Below are 14,286 nucleotides of genomic sequence, written 5' to 3'. Positions count from 1 at the left end.
CATGTGTCCCCTCTTCGTCATGTCTCTTCTACATCAACATGTGTCCCCTCTTCTTTATGTCTCTTCTACATCAACATGTGTCCCCTTCTTCTCATGTCTAGTCTACATCAACATGTGCCCTCTCTCATGTCTCTTCTACATACAACATGTGTCCCCCTCTTCTGCATGTCTCTTCTACATCAACATGTGTCCCCTCTTCTTATGTCTCTTCTACATCAACATGTGTCCCCTCTTTCTTCATGTCTCTTCTACATCAACATGTGTCCCCTCTTCTTCCATGTCTCTTCTACATCACATGTGTCCCCTCTTCTGCATGTCTCTTCTACATCAACATGTTGTCCCCTCTTCTTCATGTCTCTTCTACATCAAATGTGTCCCCTCTTCGTCATGTCTCTTCTACATCAACATGTGTCCCCTTCTTCTTCATGTCTCTTCTACATCAACATGTGTCCCCTCTTCTGCATGTCTCTTTCTACATCAACATGTGTCCCCTCTTCTTCATGTCTCTTCTACATCAACATGGTCCTCTCTTCTTCATGTTCTTCTACATCAACATTGTCCCCTCTTCTTCATGTCTCTTCTACATCAACATGTGTCCCCTCTTCTTCGTGTCTCTTCTACATCAACATGTGTCCCCTCTTCTTCATGTCTCTTCTACATCAACATGTGTCCCCTCTTCTTCGTGTCTCTTCTACATCAACATGTTGCCCTCCTCTTCTTCATGTCTCTTCTACAATCAACATGTGTCCCCTCTTCTTCGTGTCTCTTCTACATCAACATGTGTCCCCTCTTCTTCATGTCTCTTCTTCATCAACATGTGTCCCCTCTTCTTCCATGTCTCTTCTACATCAACATGTGTCCCTCTTCTCCATGTCTCTTCTACATCAACATGTGTCCCCTCTTCGTCATGTCTCTTCTTCATCAACATGTGTCCCCTCTTCTCCATGTCTCTTCTACATCAACATGTGTCCCCTCTTCTTCATGTCTCTTCTACATCAACATGTGTCCCCTCTTCTTCATGTCTCTTCTACATCACATGTGTCCCCTCTTCTTCATGTCTCTTCTACATCAACATGTGTCCCCTCTTCTTCATGTCTCTTCTACATCAACATGTGTCCCCTCTGTGTAAAGAGACTCTGAAAGTTTCAGGAACAAAGATTCTCTCTCTTTTGTCCTGATCCATTTCTATAAAAACCTGTCTGAAAATGAGCTGATCAGATTTTGGCCACATTATGATGTTATAACGATGTTTTGCCTTGAGTCACTATTAGCCAATCAGCAACCAAGGTAGCCCCCCCCCCCCTTATCACCTGAATCTCCTCCTAGAGCACCATTGTGTTCTTTTTATCTGTTTGGCGTTTCAGCCAATCAGAGACCTCTTTTGTATATATCTGAGACCTATAATATACTGATGATGAGACAGTGTAATAGGGGACCTTTAAGTCAGGTACAACAGCGTATAGTCCTTCCTTTAACGTCTAATTTGATTTGGATTATCAACAGATTGTTCTCCTCGATTTATAGTTTGGTCAACTCGATATCAGAACGTGTTCATCCCAAGTTCTCAACGTCTGATGTCAATTCTTTAAATGTTTTAGCGGTCCAGATGTCAAAGATATTCACTTTTATCTGCTACAAAACTTTAAAGAATCGGAATACTTTATTTATCCCGGGAGAACATTGAGTTCAGGGACAGTTGCTTCATTTTAGAATGAAAAAATAAATACATTTTAAACAAAAAAACAAGTAAAGGTCTGTGCAATAAAACATAACATAAATAAAGATATACATTCAGGAAGTTAAAGTAAAGTGTAAAGATGAAATAGTGCCGATTTGACTAAAATAAATCAAATAATAAGCAGGAAATCCACATATTTAAAGAAACTTTATTGGCCATTTTTGCCCGAAAAATGATTAAAATGATGACTTATCTATACAAATAATTGCCAAGCTGATAAATTGCAGCTGTATATTTAACGTGTGAAAAAAGGTGTGTCCCCTCAAGATGATATATACTGTCGATGCATCATTGAAAGCATTCGGTTGCTTGAAAGTGGAGGTCAGGTTTTAGCGATGACTCACAGTGTCTACAGCTCATGGCGTCTTGCTCAGTGACACCTGAGCAACACTGAGAGATACGTTACAGACTGATGCTTTGATTCTGGATCCTCTGTAGCCAAAACAATCAGAGCCAACAAGTCTGCTGGATTCTTCTGTCTTTCTATATCTTGTTAGACTGAGTGCAAAACACGTTATACAGAATTGTAGCAGTATGAAGAGAAACTTACATCAGAGGGCAATAATCGTACAACACACACACTTCAAATAGAATGGCATTTCCAATCATCAACAAATACTTGCGACTGTGACTGTGCATGCTAAAGGTCATCTCTCTGTGGCTCGACATGTTCCCTCACACTCAACATAATCTAAACTTAAAGACGTGTCAGTGTGTCTGAGAGTGTGTGTGTGATTGTGTGACTAGAGTGTGACAAACACAGTTGCAGTCCATGTCAATGCATTATATAAAATATGCCAGGTTTATTACAGACAGTGACGATTCACAGTGTGACGGGAAAGACATGGTGTACATTTCTCAGGCTGCAGTCATGTCATAAGGACAGATACAAAGTGGATGCTGAAATTCCTCAAAGTTGTATCACTATCTTAAAAACAAGAACTGTAAGAGTAGTGATATACAAAGAAATGTCAGGATTGGGATTTTTAGCAATATGAAGCAGCACTAGCACCATGAATACAATGTTGTTAGATTCAAAACCTACATTTTGATAGTCTAAAGCAGGGGAGTCCAAACTAAAAAGTATAATGTGTATGGCCCACAAATGAAACTTGTGCTTGTCTTGTACTTCTTAAATATAGATGAAAACAGATATTACACAGTATTCATGCGTTAAGAAGCCAACTTTTCAAACAAATTCAGTCAATTCAAGTTGAAAACATTTTCTATCAAATCTAAGATGATAAGAAAAAAGCCCAATTACTTATTTTCATAACACACTTGAAATAAACCCTTCTTATTTCCTCTCATGATAAGCTATCTGTTTTAAGGAATGAGCTGCCAACACAATACATGAAACCCTACGGAGAGCTTTGAGTATTAAAGGTAGGGTCGGTAAGAATGGAGAAACCAGCTCGAGTGAATGTATTTATTGTCAAAGCATTTAATATATTCATTGCTATCGGGATGTTAAGAGCATTCCATGGAATATAACAAAAAGTGTTTCTGAAGTGAATTACTTACCCCACCTTTAAGCATCATTTACCTACATTTGATTAATTTTGCTTATGGTCTAAAGTAACCTCAATGCAATCCCATCAGTTTATCATCAACCACCAATTTCTACGGGTCATGGTATAGGATATCACTGGAAGTCCAAATGCAGCTGCTTGGAATAATCTACAGCCCTCACTCTCATCAGAGACCGTATTGTTATTAGAAACCATTTTCTAAACTTGTTAGCAAACACTTTCCCACATACACATTTATCAAATATGGAGTAATATTAACATCCATTTGGAGTGGTGTTTCTGTGAGCAGCCAAATGGAGGTCAGACATTCAGGCTTCTTCTCACTTATTCAGCTATCTTGCTGCTATCATTTTCACCAGTTAGTCACTAAATGTGTCTTTATATCCAAGCTTTTCTACCCCAAGAACAGGCGATTCATGCAGCTCGAGATTAGGCTAAGGAAACCGTGAAAAAAAGGGAACAAAACAATGAAGTTGCAGGTCTTAAACACTTTATGATGTAATAACGATTTTTTTTGTCTTGTGTAACCATTAGCCAATCACCAACCAAGGTAACCCCCCCCCCCCCACCTTATCACCTGAATCTCCTCCTAGAGCACCATTGTGTTCTTTGTAACCAAATATCTCTCAGAGGGGCGTGGGGAGGGGCTCCTTATTTTCATCTAAAGTAACAGACAGAGAATCAGCACTTTTGAAACAGGGCTGAAACAGAGGGGATTATGGGTAATGCTGCAATGCTCTGTTTGGTGTTTGGAGCCAAACACTTCAGAGGCATGTTTTGTATATATCTGAGAGCTGTAATATATTGATGAAAAACAGTGTAATAGGGGACCTTTAAGTCAGGTACAACAGCGTATAGTCCTTCCTTTAACGTTTAATTTGATTTGGATTATCAACAGATTGTTCTCCTCGATTTATAGTTTGGTCAACTCGATATCAGAACATGTTCATCCCAAGTTCTCAAAGTCTGATGTCAATTCTTTAAATGTTTTAGCGGTCCAGATGTCAAAATATTCATATTTATCTGCTACAAAACTTTACAGAATCGGAATACTTTATTTATCCCGGGAGAACATTGAGTTCAGGGAGATAAATACATTTAAAACAACCCCCCGAGAACAGACGATTCATGCAGCTCGAGATGAGGCTAAGGAAAGCCGTGAAAAAAAGGGAACAAAACAATGAAGTTGCAGGTCTTAAACACCCCAAAAAAATATCAAAAATGCTATAGTAAAAGTCCAAAGAGCTAAGTGCAAATTCAGGTGTTAGTTCTCTCAGTGTTTCCACTATAAACCACCAGTTGTGATACACACTGTCATTGATTTGACCAACTGATATTACAACAAAAACAATTAATGCTGGTTAAAGAAATGTACAGGGGAACCTTAGGAGGTTATTTAATACAAAATATACCAAAAAAAAGCTTTACAAAAATAACCCTTCTGCTTTTTGGAATGAGAAAGCAACTACCAATAATACAAATACATACTTCTGGCTTTACTCTTGTTCTACAGTGCTTCATTTCTGCAATTTCATACATCTAATTGGACTGACCAGAAGCCTCTGTGCAGCTGTGGGCGATTCAGCCTTTCAGTGGAAACCAGCAGATTGCAACTAATGACAGCAGTTATTACAGGAAGGCATATCAATTACCAGAGAAACTCAAAGGGTATTACTGAGTGCATCTTAAAAGAAAAAAAGACAGACCACAGGAAAACATAAACAGATTTGTTTTTAGATAAGGCCAGGCCATTTAGGAAGTGTGAGTCAATAATTGAGAGACAGAGAGGCTGTGTTTACGGCATGCAACTAATGCTGATACAGTGAGGAAGTCTCATTGAGTGATGATTTGAAAGTTCCCTCGAAAAATGGGAGGACCTACTTACTAATATAGAGCAAGAACATCAAAGACTCCTAAAACTTTGTCAGCTATTGTTCAAAACCCACCGTTCCTTGGCTGATAACAATTCTAATAATGTCTACCTTACATCATAACATTGAAGAAGTGCTGACTCAGCCACACCCGCCTCACTCAGTAAAACCAGGGCTAGACATTGTAAATGGCCCGCTGGCCCGGAAGCACTATTTAGACACCCCGGGCCAGCATAACGTACTTTCCACTTGCCCGCTCGGGCCATTACAAATATTGATTTTTAAAAAATCACATTGTCCTGTGGTATTGGTATTTTGACAAGCAATTTTGTTAAATAGTTTCGTTCATTAACGCTACAACATAGCGTTTTGTGAGGCGGTTGTCGTTGTTGGGTGAAAAGCAAACGGCTGTTTTTGCTGCGGAGTGCAGCGAGAGCGCGTTCCTTCACTACAGACTTTCGCGCCACCTAACCATTCGCCAAAATGTAAATGTAAAAACACCGGTAACCAGCCAAGCGCTGCACCGGGCAAAAAACAATCTTCAAATAAAAGAAAGTCACCGGAGGAGTTAAAGGAGAGTGACAGGGAGTATGAGAAGAAGAGGGAGAGAAAGTTTCAGCCATGCTGGCTTGATCGATGGAGTTGGCTTCAATATGATGATATAAACAAGGTATTTTGTCGGCTCTGTACATCAATGCCGACCCATGCTGACAAGTAAGTGAAGAGTAGAAAATATAAAGGTATTGGCTATAGGGAAATGTCCCAGCAGTTTAGGATAATGAAGGTTCTAATCTATTACATAGCCATTACATTTCTAACTCCTAATGACAGGAAGGCAGAAAGCGCATTATACATATAATAATACTCATAGCAGAAATGTCACCCTCCTTTTTTTCTTTAACAATGACCACAATATAATAATTTTAATAAACCAAATATGAACAATTGAGGAAAACGAGGAAGAACTGATGATTCAAATGTTGCAACAAATGTGTTCCTTTTCTTCATTATTAGTCAATTTTTGGACGAATGCTCCGGGCCAGTGGTTACAATGTTGGGGCCAGTGGTTACAATGGTGGGGCCAGTGGTTACAATGTTGGGGCCGGGCCAGGAGATTGTTACCGTTAATATCTACCCCTGATAAAACTGACACTTCCTTTATTCTAACGTGACTCAATGAGTTGCCCATAGAACCACATTTCAAAACAGGATATCCATGTCTCCATTATTGTCTTTCTGCAACGGCACTCAATCTCAACTAAATCACATTAAAATAAATCAGATTATAATTTTCCATGTGCATTACATTTGAAGTTGAGTTTGATCATAATTTACATTTGATTAAGCTGGAGCCTTGGATACCCGTGACCTTAAACAACCGGCAAAGACTACAAAGGAAAAAGCCTTTGGGAACAAGAGAAAGACGACGGATTGGCTCCCGTGCAACACCAGACTGCACCAGGTCTGGATTATGGACTATAAACGGCTAAATAAGTATGTTACCGATCCTCTGGGACTGAGGGCAGGAAGAGAGGAAGAATCAAACAATGGTGCAAACAAGGTTAAAGAAAACTGACTACATTTCCGGGGTTAGTTTAGCAACTTATTTCTCTTTGTGTCTAACACTTTGACTAGCTGCGAACTGTGTCTATCACAACTGGACCTTCTGTAGACACCCTGTAAATAAGCTTCCTGGACTCTTACTCAATTGTTTCTTAGTTGCGTGATTTCCTTGAGGGATTGTGCTTGTGAAACTTTACATGGTTCCTCTTGAATGTGTAACGCCTTTTGTGTTATGCATCAGCTCATCACATGTCGCCAAACTGCAGGTCGTATCCTGTTTCACAAGCACCTTGTCTTATTAACAAACGTCATTGTTATCTCTGCCAGACGGTTATCAGGAACAAAACCACATGCCTTCTCTGCCAAACCAAAGAGTCTAAATGTGCTTCTAAATAGTTTGAAGCTTCAGTTTGCTCAGTGTCTCGAGTACATGAAAGGTAACATTTACATAATGGTTCTCTGTGTGCTTTGGCCATTATAGGCACTACTGGTGTCAGTTTATATCTTCCCCTTAATGCCTGTAAAGAGTTTAAACTCACTGCCATAGTCCGAAGCTACTGCTGTTGGAACAATGACTAACATTATGGATTAGCTGTGTCCATGCAGCATTATATCCCGGTAAGCTGCCGTTAATGGATGTTGGAAAACAGCAGCACCAAAGCACTTTAATGGCAGCAGCTGCATCTGTATTACTTAGGCATAACTGGAGTCAGAGAAAGGAAATAAAGCCAGCCGTTTGAACCCTTCGGCTCTCTTTCAAAGGCTTTGGTGAAATCTGGTTGAACAAGCAGTTAAATATATTTGTTTTGTGTGGTCTGAGTTTAAGAACAGGAAGCAGGTATTCCTGAAGTATTGCTACAGGCCTTTGTCAACTATATCCGCTGCCATGGATACTTAATACTGTATCATGTATTAACCTCTGCAAACAAAGGTTTTTTTAATGGTATTTTAGGTCAATTTCGTCAGACATTGATGTTTGAAAAGTGATTATTAGGGACACATGCTTTATGACCTCAAACCTTTGTATTTTGCGGTTGTATTTCTGCATTGTATTATTCACGATGTAAGCTATAATCTTTCCTTTTTTATAATTAAAAAACATCAACTCCTGTGGATGTTTTAACTTAGTATCTCAATAATACTCTGAGGTCCATATAAGAGAAAACAGTATCACAGAAATGCTGACATTTTGGGACTGTTAGCTTGTTTATCTCGTACACATTTTCAGAAGACAATAGATGAATGTAAGTTTCATTTCTGTTTACCAGGTCTGCGTAGGATGTATTTAGCCTGGCTCAGCACAAAGCATGCTTAGTTGCAAGTATCTAACACGTGTGGAAACAGAAAACGAGTCATTGTGGTTTACCTCACTAGCTTTTGACCAGATGCGTTCAGTTATTACATCTCAGTAATGCTGTCCTTAAGTAGCACTCTTCAAGCTGAGGAAGGTGTTATTTTGGGCAGGCGGGTATCATTGTAAAAGGTGGAGCACATGGCGACTTAAATAGTGAATTCTTCATTATTTTTCAATGAATCTAATATGTATATATAAAGTCAAGGTAGAAGAAAAACAAAGTTAGTTGAAGTGGGATGTCACATGTATATCAAGTCTCAAGATGGCAATTTAACAATGTGATTCATATTAAAGTCAACAGTTTTCATAAAGGGAATGTTATATATATATATATCACTGTACTGTTATTTTAAACAAGTATACTTGGGTATGATTTGTTGTATTTTGAGTATTTAGTGAGGAGAATCCATATATCCTGTATCAGACATTTTCAATAATTTCAATACAAATTGAAACTGTTAGAGATAGTGTGACGGTCCCTCTAAGGACAGAACAGATATCTGTGTCGACATGAATGGCGACAGAGTGGTTATAGTACAGATCTGATGAGATGCCCCCATTATTAGCAGAATCCATTTGTAGGTCTAGATTTCCCATTTGGGATGTACTGAATTGACTGACCTTGATCTGAATGAAGTAAAAACCTTGTTTGGTAGGACCCTCAATAAAATCACACGACGGTCATATTATTATATTTTCCAATGATAATGTGAATGATGTCTTAAACATTATCAATGTCGCTATTTGCATCATCAGTCAAAATTACTGCAACTGGGTGCTTTTTTCAAATTGTGTATCCCTTCACACACTTAAGTTGTGTACATCCATCAAATAAAAAAGAAACCTGACTCAACTATTTGTTTTTTTATCACATGGGGATAACACTCTGGGTATGGATGGATGATATTACTCATCCCTCTTCCTCTCCAGCGCTCTCGAAACAGTTAGTCAGCCACTGTCTGGAACAGTATTGACTTCAGTATTGAGTAGAGGGTTCAGTGGAGGATAAGGTTGGGTAAATACATGAGAATGGGCGGAGAAAACGTCCTGTATGCAGAAAGCAGGTTTGATTTAATCAACAGGTGAGTGCACATCACGCGATCATCAATCTGAGACAGAAACTTGCGATTACTCACTAAACTGGAGGAGACAAATAAATACAAGCAATCTGCATGAAGCTGGGAGAAATGAGTGGCTGTTTATGCAGAGTTTTGGCTGTGTCCTAATGACAAAATGACTCCGAGATGACCGAATAGACGATCATTTTGTCAATAAATACTTTGAATTGCTGTATTCAAATTAGACCTTATTTGTAAATGTGCAACAGATAAGATGTGTTTACAATCAAACAGGCTTTACCTTTAATCAAATGCACAGAACCGAGTCATTTTAACGTCCCTTATCTGTATCTGAGACAATCAGAACAAGAGATGCTCTGTACGTACACACTGTTCTGTATAAGGATATTAGTATCACAAGCTACTAACCATGCAGGGCAGGGACTAGATCCAGTAACACATAGATAAGCAGCCTTGGTGCGTCAAAATGAAAATAACGCAGTCGTTATCATGACTACAACCTTGTAGGCAGGACTGAAAGATATAAATGCCAACACACTTATTAATCTAAGCTCATTTATTGGATTCAGGTGGTTTGTGAAGGAAAAACTGAGTCAAACCAAAACAAGCCAGTCATTTCCATATTTTCCATATCAAATCTTATTAAAGTTAGGCTGTAATCAAAAAGGCCACTCATCCAAAGTGTGGTCTGGACTTTTTTCCTTATAAATATAGCAGTGCTGACACATCTGTGCAGCTGGAAAATGTTGCTCATGTGAGTAAAAACGTGTATCTTGGATAGCACATTAGGCATCAGACATAGAAAGAGAGGACAGGCTGATTAGCTCTGCATTAGATGAGTTATCAGAAATAAAAAGGCGGTAAACATGAACACTAAAACACCATTCAGAAGATATTCTCTCAGTTATCTCCTACAAATATTGGATTAACATCTTCCGGTGTTTGTGTTGGTTTCTAAGGTTTCATTGACACTTTGTGTAGTAAACTCTGTGTGTTTACACTCACCAGGGCAACCTAACTAATGATTAGTTTCATCGCTGATTCATTTGTTGGTACCATAAATGGATCTATTGTTTTAGTCTAAAAACAAAAACATTTAATTGTAGGTAATACAAACCACAATTTACACCAGCTCAATATGACTTCAATTTGTATTCAAATATAGTAAAAAGATCATTTGAGAAGCCGAAACTGGTACATATTGGGTATTTTTGGCTTGATGAAAGGCTTTAAACAAATACTATTGATCAACTAATCAATGTCTTACCAACTCTGTATACTAAACCTCAGTATATTACTCATGATCGATACTTAAGTGGAATTTTGAGAGACTTAAGTATTTACATTTGTTGCTACTTTGTACTTCTCCTCCACTACAATTCAGAGGTAAATGGTGTACTTTTACCCCACTACGTTTATTTAATACCTTTAGATACTTTACAGATTTGGATTAATAATGTAAAATAAACACTTAATATCATACTTTAGCTACACCTAGAGTCATTTATCATCGTAATATAAACATATCATATATTTTATTCTGAAATGGACCAATCTGCATATGTACTTTTACTTGAAAAAAAGTAATAGCATCAACATATAGTTAAAGTGCCAAATGTAAAAGTAGTTATTGTGCAGATTGGTCCATTTCAGAATAATATAAATGATGTGTTTCATAATTATTGATCATTAAAGTGTTATCAAAACAGGTAAAGGTGCAGCTATTTTGAATGACTTTGTATACTGCTTGTGAATTTACTCCAGGTGGAACTAAAGTGTGATTCAACACTTGATTAGATTTCACATCATTCATCCAAATCTGTAAAGTAGCTAAAGGTAGTAATACGTCAATGTAGTGGAGTAAAATTAAACGATTCACCTCTGAATTGCAGTGAGGTAGAAGCACAAAGTAGTAGCATAACAAGGAAATACTCAAGTTAAAGTATCAACATTGTACTCAAGCACAGTACTTAAGTAAATGTACTTAAGTTAAATCACACTTTGATGTACAAAGTTACTCACTCGGTTTGCTTTGATGGTCGCCAGTTTCTCCTTAAAAGTCCTGCCAGAAACTCTGCTGCTTTCAGCCGTCCTTCGTCACCCAAACAATGGCGGAAAAGTTCAATACATCCATACGACGTCTCATGTTTTTCCTGCGGCTGGAAATAAAGAAACGTCGTGGTGTTTTGTACGTTTTATTGTTTTGTTGCTGCTCCGGTTTTCACTCCGCCGCCGACTGAAGAAACTCCTTAAAGAGAACCGTGCTCTCCCTTGAACGGTTTCAAAGGTTATGGTTATGACGTTGCGCTCAGTGCGTGTGGGAGGAGCGAGACACACACCCCCCCCCCCCACACACACGCACACACACGCACACACACACACACACACACACACACACACACACACACACACACACACACACACATGTTCCCGTAATCCGTAGATTCAGAAACATGAAATAATCCAAAATTAGTTTGCATAAAAATCAACTGCAGGTGTTGTAGTTTTTCATACTGTTGATACATGTAAATTCTTATTTTATTTGTATTCTTTACTATCACTGTATATTCCTCCTGTAAATTCAGGCGTTTATTTACAGAAAGATACTTGTTTTAAAATTGTAATATTAAAGTCCACAGGGACCAGTCAATCAATCAATCAATGTTTATCTATATAGCCCAATATCACAAATGTTACATTTGTCTCAGTGGTCTTCACAGTGTGTACAGAATATCAGTATGACAATACGACACCCTCTGTCCTTAGACCCTCACATCGTACAAGGAAAAACTTCCGGAGAAAACCCACAGTTTAAAGGGAAAAATGGGAGAAACCTCAGGGAGAGCAACAGAGGAGGGATCCCTCTCCCAGGACGGACAGACGTGCAATAGATGCCGTGTGTAAATTGAAAAGATAATACATTTGCAACATAGGTAGTCCAAATGTTTGGAAATGCATGTGTGTATAATAGGAAGATGAATCCACGAGGATATCCATCCAGGACCTATGATCCAGGACCACAGCCACGACTCAAGATCCAGGGCACGCGATCCAGGACACAGGACCGCAGGATCATCCAGACTCCGGATCCCGGCGTATATAGACACCAAAAAGAAAGAGATTTGGGGAAGCTGGGTTAATCGGAACATGAGAGTACACAGGTATAGACAGAGAGAAGGAAGAAGTAAGATGTCCCCCGACAAACTAAGCCTATATCAGCAAAATTAGGGGCTGAATCTAATCAGCCCTAACTATAAGCTTTATCAAAAAGGAAGATCTTAAAAACGGATAGGGTGTCTGCCGCCCGAACACAAACTGGAAGCTGATTCCACAAATGTGGAGCTTGATAAGAAAAGGCTCTGGCTCCCATTGTACTTTGAGAGACTCTAGGAACAACCAACAACCTTGCATTCTTGGAACGCAATGCCCTAGTAGGACAGTAGGGTATAATGAGTTCTTTAAGGTAAGATGGCGCCTGCCCATTAAGGGCTTTGTAGGCGAGAAGAAGAATTTTAAATTATATCCTGTGTTCTATAGGGAGCCAGTGTAAGGCAACCAGAACAGGAGTAATGTGGTCCCTTTTCCTAACTCTGGTTAGTACACGAGCTGCAGCATTTTGAATCAGCTGAAGCGACTTGACTGACTTCTTGGTACACCCTGATAATAAGGAGTTACAATAATCCAGCCTTGAAGTAACAAATGCATGGACTAGTTTCTCTGCATCGTTTTGAGGCAAGATATGCCTGATTTTTGCAATGTTACGTAGATGGAAGTAGGCGGTCCTTGAAATTGATTTTATGTGGGCGTTAAAGGATAAATCCTGATCAAATATAACACCAAGATTCCTTACAGTCTCACTGGAGGCCAAATTAATGCCATCCATAGTAAGTATATCTTTAAATAATTTGTTTCGTAGATTCTTCGGGCCAAGTACAATAACTTCAGTTTTGGTCGTGTTTAACATAAAAAAATGTAAGGTCATCCACGTTTTTAAGTCCTTAAGGCAGTCTTGAATTTTATTTAGATGATTGATTTCATCAGGCTTGATGGATAAATATAGTTGAGTATCATCCGCATAACAATGAAAGTTTACAGAATGATTCCTTATAATATTGCCTAACGGAAGCATATATAATGTGAACAAAATAGGTCCGAGCACCGAGCCCTGTGGCACTCCATGGCTAACTTTGGTTTGCATGGAAGATTCATCATTGACACGTACAAACTGAGAGCGTTCAGATAGATAGGACCTAAACCAGTCTAAAGCAGTTCCCTGTATGCTAACTAAGTGCTCTAGTCTTTGCAATAGGATATCATGGACGATAGTATCAAATGCAGCACTGCGATCGAGCAAAACAAAAATAGAGACATGTCCCTTGTCTGAGGCTATTAGAATGTCATTTGTGACTTTAACCAGAGCTGTCTCTGTGCTATGATGTGTTCTAAAGCCAGACTGAAAATCTTCAAATAAATCATTGTTTTTTAAGTAATCACACAGCTGTTTTGCGACCGCTTTCTCAAGAATTTTTGAGAGGAACGGAAGATTAGAAATAGGTCTATAGTTGGCTAAAACCTCTGGATCGAGGTTGTACTTTTTAAGAAGCGGTTTTATCACTGCTACTTTGAATGATTGTGGAACATAGCCTGATAATAAAGACATATTCATAATATTTAATAAATAAGTGCTAATTAATGGAAAAACTTCCTTCAACAGCTTAGTTGGAATTGGGTCTAACATACACATTGATGGTTTAGAAGAGAGAATCATTGAATTTAATTGTTCAAGGTTAATGGCTGAAAAGCATTCTAGTTTACTATCTAGTGTAATATTAGAACTTACGTTTCCGGGAGCTGTTGATAACACTATACTGGTCAAAGGTCAAAGGTCAAAGGCTGCAGCGTTTTTAGCGATCGCGGCTGTCTGTCTGCGGTGTGGTTAAATGCCACAGCATGCCAGTTGAAACAGTGAACGATCGCTATTGTGTACTTGTATGCTTAGGGTGTAATGGTATTACATTACATGTCACTTGTTAAACACTTTTATCCAAAGCGACTTACATACTCAATACTGTGGGAAAGGGTTAGGGTTAGCCGTCAATAGGCCTACCAGAAAATAAAGAGAACATTTTCGACATTGAAGGCTCGTGAT

At 38.7% G+C, this 14,286-nt stretch overlaps 1 protein-coding gene across 1 annotated transcript in view; it reads right to left on the bottom strand.

Moving 5' to 3' along the window:
- Positions 1–11,413, bottom strand: part of b3gnt2b (UDP-GlcNAc:betaGal beta-1,3-N-acetylglucosaminyltransferase 2b) — a 32,958-nt gene extending 21,545 nt beyond the window's left edge. Inside the window, exon 1 of the mRNA XM_034209945.1 lies at positions 11,160–11,413. The gene's annotated coding sequence lies outside the window, so the exon portion shown is untranslated. The remainder of the gene's footprint in view (positions 1–11,159) is intronic.
- Positions 11,414–14,286: the final 2,873 nt, after the last annotated feature.

The sequence above is a fragment of the Gymnodraco acuticeps genome, unplaced genomic scaffold, assembly GCF_902827175.1.
Source record: "Gymnodraco acuticeps unplaced genomic scaffold, fGymAcu1.1, whole genome shotgun sequence".
NCBI classification, from domain to species: domain Eukaryota; kingdom Metazoa; phylum Chordata; class Actinopteri; order Perciformes; family Bathydraconidae; genus Gymnodraco; species Gymnodraco acuticeps.
This window is presented reverse-complemented; position numbering and strand designations above follow the sequence as displayed.